The sequence below is a fragment of the Solanum lycopersicum genome, chromosome 2 (genome assembly GCF_036512215.1).
Source record: "Solanum lycopersicum chromosome 2, SLM_r2.1".
NCBI classification, from domain to species: Eukaryota; Viridiplantae; Streptophyta; class Magnoliopsida; order Solanales; family Solanaceae; genus Solanum; species Solanum lycopersicum.
In genome coordinates, this window is record NC_090801.1 from 56,396,777 (window position 1) to 56,404,377 (window position 7,601).

A 7,601-nucleotide genomic window follows, 5' to 3' on the forward strand; every position below is an offset into this window, starting at 1 on the left:
ATTATATATATTTTATATTATTAATCTAACTAAATCTTTTGATATGTCTATATATATATTTTTGTGCGAATACCCTAAAGCATTACTGTAAAATATGTTTTTACTAATTTTTTAAAATTTTAATTTTTTTTTTAATAAATTACTTTATATAATGATTTAGTTTGATCAAAATAACAGAAAATTGTGTTAGCTACAATTGTTTTACGATTATAGCATTCTAAGTTATTTGTGGCATTTATGTATATATAAGTTTGTATTAATTAAATTATGTATTAAGCAGAAAATAATTAGTGTATATCTTTGATAGGAGGAAACAATATGGTTAATCTAATTAAATAATTTAGTATATCTAGATATATATTTTTTTCGCGCGATGAAAAAAATTGTGTTACCTACCATGCTAATTGTTCTTCTTTTTTTTTACGACGACATTGCGTCCAAATTATCCGTTAATTATTATAATTTAAACTAAAAAGTTCCCATTAAACTGCAGGATTCCAGGAATTAAAACGGAAAGACCTAATTTTAGCCATTCAACCTACTTAATTACAAAATCATTTTACTCAAATTAACATAAACTAACATAGATATGAATTATTATAAAAGCACATCCTAGCTAGGTGGATTAGAAAAAAATTGTAATTTGCACCACCAAGTGTAAAGCAAATTAAAGTCTTATAAATTTATGTATTAGTGAGGCCATATGACATAATTATAATCATCGCCGTAACAACTATATTTCTTTTTTTGTATACACTATAAACACAACAAGAAGACTAGAATAATATATAAAAGTTCCAATTTTTTTTTGTGAAAAATTATAATAAAAAGTTATTGGTAAAGTGTTAATTATGATTTTATCTCAAAATAAAGCTACGAGAAACCTTTTTGAATTTTTGACAAAGATGAGAAATAACAAATAAGGCGTGCGTAAATTTGTTAACTTTTTTTTTTTTTTTGCTTTAGGTGGAACATTCAAAGTTGGGCTACGTTTATTATTTAATTGCAATTTATTTATGTTTTGGCAGACCATTTGAAAAGAAAAAAAGTTTTTTTTTGATAAGTGGATAAGGTGTCAAAATACGTGGGAATGATGAGACTTAAAACGTCCTTATCTTAAATCTCAATTTATTTATTTTTTATTTAGTATATTTTTATGTTTTAAATTAGAAAAAATAGATTTTATTCTAAGAATTAATGCAAATTTATTTTCGTTTAATTAAGAAAAATTGATGATATTCTGATAATTTCTTAGTTCATTTATGGAAAATTGCCTAATCAGGTACACAAACTTATTTTATCACATTTTCTAAAAAATTCTTACCATTTGAAAAAAAATAAAAAAAATTCTTGCCCTTTCTCTAGTATTTCCGGTTACATCAATCTTATGTGATTATCATAATATGTGTATCTTGTATCAAGAAATGTAATGTATCAGGATACCATGTACTGAGACGTTGAGCTATATATCAAGATAGATATGTCTTGTATCAACAGGGTAATCAGAATCTGATATATTGACACGTTGAATGAAGTATTCAAAATGCTTAAATTTTTTTTTTAGAATTAAACAAAAAAACATAATCATATGATGTAATTAATTTTTAACATGGAATTTATGTAATTTATTTATTAATATTTGAATAATGATGCAATAATAAAATCACATTTTAAATCTGATCTTGCTGACTGTTTTAGGACCCATATGACACACAAACTTTTTCTATTGTGGGCTAATTATCTAATTTTAAATAGTAATTAGGACAACATTGCTGTTTGCACTGTCAAACTTTTTCCTTAGCCACCTAGTTTGTCAAAAAATTAGTACAACAATAAAAGTGAATGTTATTTAACTTTAATATTATGAGTAGATATTTTGTTTGAATACATTATTTTTTTTTTGAAAAAATTAAATCACATGAACTTTTGTTGAATATTTTTTGCAGGAACACGTATGCCACATGCTTAATTATAGTTCTTAAGGAATTAAACCACAAAAATTTTTGGTTTAAAGAGCTAATACAAAGATAATTAAAGGTTTATGTGAGAATTAGTTGGTGGATTAATAATTAAAGTAGCCAAAGAAAATATATTGTTGGTGGTGTGTAAAGTAACCATTATGGATGTTTGTTGAACTTATGTGATATGGACATGAACTGAAAATTCAGTAGAAAGATTGAAAACCTTTAAGGCAACAGATATACACTTTTCATAGTCATCAAATTAAACTCATGATGATGATAATTTGTTCTAATTAATTGTGGCATTAATTTATGCTATTATTTCTAAGAATATATCGATCGAGGATCGAGTGCTTTAGAGAATATAAGCAATTGAAATTGTATTTGTTCGATCAGAAATATTATAATTTTTTTATAGAACAGACGTGTTACATTCCCTCGTGTATATATATATGAAACAAAGTGAAAAGATTGAAAGCATATAAACTAAGAAATATTTTTATTTTTTTGACAAATAATACAATACCATGTTAGTTGGTCAAATAAATGTCTTTTTTTTTTCATTTTCTCTAGATATCTTTTTTGCATACTAAAGAAAAAGAAAGAAAGAAGATTTTGGATTGGATAAGCATGTATGAAGGTTTGCTTTTGTTGATAAAAGAAAATGAGAGTTGGAAAAATGTCTAATATATATATATACACACAGTGGGTGCATGCATGCAAACTACCTAGCTGTGTTTTAAAACTTTAATTTTTAATTATCTGAAGTTTTTTGTGCAAGTATTGCTACTAATATGAAACTTATCTTCAATGAAATCAATAGTTGTGTCTTTCAATTATATAAAGAAAAGCGTATTTGACATGTCGTATCGTTTGTTAATTAAAAACTATTAGTTCATCGATAAAATGATCCCCGATAGAAGAGTATCAAAGTCAAAATTAAGATAGATTATTAGTAATTAGGCGGTATGTGTGTAATATACTTATTTTCTATTCGCAGAGGTCTTAGTCTTAGACATGTTTTATTGTTCTCATTTATCTTTTATCTTAATATCTAACTTTTATTTTTATTTGTTGTTATTGCCTCTTTTTCATCTTTCTTTGAGTCGAGTTTATAATATTATAATAAAAATAATTTTTAGCAACAGTAAAGAGATACGTCAATAAAGAGTTCTAAAATTTTATTCGCATTAATTAAGTGTCATTAGATTTAATGTCGTTAAACGCTTTAAAGACATATATAAAATATATTATTTATCGCTAAAAATATATATTTAACAGTAATTGAGTTATTACCGTTGAAAATAATTTTTTATGCAGGGTAAGAGACAACATGACTACATGTAATTAGGTCTTGAGTTTGTAACATTGGGTATTTAAATGGAAGACAACATGACTTAAGTTAATATTTGTATGTGAGTTACAAACTCAAAACCTAATTACATAATTTTTAGAGCAGAAACCATCTCACTCAATGTTAGCCTCCAAATTACTAGATGCGTAGTACGAGGAGTCAAGTGGAGTGTTAAAATGAAAAAAAGTTATATATCGGTGGTTAATTATTGAGATAGGTGACCGGTCTTCTTACAAGGCTTGAGTATTAATCATTATCTCTTTATTTTGAATTACCTTATAAGTGTAAGTTAGACCTAAAACTTAATTTTGCACGAATAGGATAGGCAAAACACTTTAATATCCGTAAAACTCACTTGTGAAATTATGTTATTTATTCCCTCTGTCTCTATTTAGTTGTCCACTTTAGAAGTGACACACATATTACGACACCAATTATTATCATAGATTAGTTACAATTTTTACCCTTTACGTAGAAGATTATGGAACTCCCCAAGTATAATAAATGTATTTTCTGGTTCCAAAAAAACATGCATTACAACTTAGTAGTACTTGAAATTTTCTAGAATTATATAAGGACATATTAGAAAAAAAATTATTGTCCTTTCTTAATTTGTTAAAATGGACAAGTAAATAGAAATATATATAAAAAGAAATATAGACAAGTAAATAGGGACAGATGGAGTATTATTGTTGTTTAATTAAGAAGTAGAAACTCTAATATATTTCTTAAACTGAGCAAATTAATTAGCTGGCTGGAAAACATAAAAATTTTGAGAGAATTTAAGTAGTTTAATGAGGTAGATATATCACTAGTATTTGTTTCCTCAAAGACATGTTTCTTTTGCAATGGAATCATCTTTTAACTTTGAAATATGTTGAAGATCATGATGCATGGACCCCATCTCAAGATTTTGTTATGCTGGAAAACCATTACCTTGTTTAATGTGTCAAAAAAAAAAAAGAAAAAAAAGAGGAGAATTCCACAATATTTTTTTCTTTACATATATGATAAGTACTCTCAACTTTGAAACATTTACATATATGTAAATTTTCCACATTAATATCGCGTCTGTTACGATGAGATGAATAAAATTTTATTCATCTTTAATCGGAGAATTTGAATTCAAATTCTAAAGAGTTGACAATTAAAGTTACTTAAAAGAAAAAAAGAGACTTCTTTTTTGATGAACCTGTATAAAATGAATTCTAATTAGAGAGATACATAAATTTTTGAATAGTATATATATATTATACACTTTTTAAGGATATACCATTTTGTGTTCAGTGAATCTATTTGAAAACATTGCAAGTGTCGGCCACACCCCAAAATTACTATACTCTTTGCATGTTTTGTGGTCGGCAAAGGGTACTGTGATGTTAAGGGGCATGGTATATATGAGATTATTATTATTACTCGCTTTATTTTAATTTATTTGTATTATTTTTCTTGTTGATTTGTCCAAAAATACATATATATATATATATATATATATATATATATATATTTAATAACACTTTGTATTAACTTTTCGCATGACATTTTTAAAATCATAAGGTTAAAAAATACTTTGGTATAATTTGTACGGAAAAAAGGACTATAGTAAACAGTATACAAATACTCTTTGTTAAATTTTTGGGACATTGGTGTCCCTATAGTAAAAAACTAGAGTATATATGTTCTTCACTCTAACAGAAGACTAAATAGGTACATATGACAATCTTATTCGTCGATCTAATGATTAATAAATGTTGGGTCGGTGGATAAGATTATTTAATGTGTATGTCCGTTAGTATAAAAGGTATATATGCTCTAGTTTTTGGACGGGAGGGGCATCAATATCCCAAAAGTATGATGGAGGGTATTTGCATACCATTTACGATAGTTCAGGGATATATTTATATTTTTTTCCTATTTTATATATTTTTTTTTTGTTTAAAACTAGAAGATATAAAAATCATTTTTCAAATATGGAGAGAGTCAAGCGAGATTTGTATCTATCAGATACATGCGAATCACACTAGATACATACTAAATATATGTATTTGGAGTGAAATTGCATGTATGTGAAATATACCAAATACATAAGAGAGTGACAAGCAAGAAGGGAGGGATGAGAGGGAGCCGAGCAAAAGTTGCTATGTATCCCATATACATGTGAATCCATTTGCATACAATATATCTAGAATAAATTACACTTAAATTTGATTCATGTATCCCGATACATGTATCTCGACGTTTCTAGAAGCAGCAAAACTAATGAAATACGCAATATTACAAACTAAAATGTATCTAAGTAGTAACCACCAATCAAACATCAACAAAATGTTTCCTCAATAAATATCTTCCCTTGGGAAGTAGTAACAGTCCCAAATTCATTAATATAGGCCACGGCCCACGGGCCTTGGCTCAAATATTACTAATGGGCCAACTGGTCTTAATCGTAAGGGCATGGGTCCAGTTGGTTGAATAGAGACATTCTAATCCAGTAAAATAACATACAACTGAAAAGGGGAAAATTTTCATAGATTAATTTATAATGGAAAAGTTACGCGATTAAGCAAACTTATACTACTTAATTATTCATTGTGACTATATTTTGTTACAATTATCACTCGCGAGTAACATTATACATTAATTATGTGGGTTGACTTCGAGTTTGCATAATTATTGTTTGTATATGTATAATCATATACAAATACATATGTATAATGTATTATTATTTAACCGATATACATACATAGTTCAACTCTCTCCCATTCTTTTCCCTCTTTCGTCGCCTCTCTCCTCCCTCTCCCAATCTCGCTCACCTCTCCTCCTCTCTCTCCCAATCTCGATTGTCATATACACAAGTGCATATGTATAAATTTACAATTATCTAACCTTTTATACATATACTATTCACCTTTCTCCACTCTCTTCCCTCTGTCGCTCGTCTCTCTCCTCCCTCTCTCAATATTGCTCACCTATCTCAATTTCTCTTGCCATATATTCAAATACATATGTATAATGTACAATTATCTAACCAATATACATATACAATTCACCTCTCCCTCACTCTTTGTCCTCTCTCGCTCGCTTCTCTCCTATTGTCGCTCACCTCTCTCCCAGCGTCGCTCGCGTCTCTCCTCTTCATAACATGTAGCTATAAATCATCTCTATAACATATAACTACAATTTGTAATTATCAAACTATAGCTATGAAAGTAATTAGGCTATTTTGAGTGACTATATGTGAAAATTCTCCATTTATAATCAATATTGTCTAGATTAATTTGTGCTAAATATTTAAAAAGTATATGAATAGTGTATATTTTATACTATTCATTGACTCTGTATATAATATACACTTTAGTCATATTGTTAAACTAGTTTGCCTAAAGGTATGTATACTCAACGTTCCCAATTATATTACCATTTTATGGTTTTGTAGCATGTATGAGTTGAACTGTGGACCTATATCGATAAAACATAAAAAAAAAAATCAAGATTATTTAACTTCATAGGTAGTCTAGACTCTTTATGATTGGGGAATATGCACAATTAACACTTGGAGCATGATATTTAAATAAATAACTGAAAACTATAAAAATATTTAGTATATTTTTTTTTTCATAATCAACATTAGACGTGTAAAATTAAAAATGTAAATCAGGCCTGAAACTTAACCATTTGAATTTTGAAATTAGTACACTTTGTATGTTTTAACATCATTTGATTTTTGATACTATTATAAACATAAATATACATTTTTCATAATTTCACTCAGAATCTCAATCTCATTATGTTTGATTTGCTTTGCTCAATCGTTTTGGTAATTTTTCGAAGTAAATTATACACGAGTTCATAAACCTAAAACTTCAATCTTATTATGCTTTGAGTTTCTAAATTCTAATAGATTAAAGTCAATTATTTTGACAACACTTGGAAATAGAGTTAACGCACAAGTTCATGAACCTAATCCCAATGCAAATAATACTTTGAACAAACTACTTAAAAAATAAAATAATTCACTATGTATACTTCAAATAATAAACATCAAACGAGCTATTGGTTGCAAATTCTACTCTATTCTCTTAGAGAAAACAACACAGGAAGAGACCAATTATTTATTGGGAAAACAAACATAAATGTCACTAATTCTCCCTATATTTTCAAAATTATCATTTGTGCCAATTTTTAATCCCTAAATACATGTATTTGGCGTATCCAAACACATGTATCTCATATACTTGGACAAACTAAACATACTAAATCAATTAGGTTATCATTTTTGAAAAATTCCG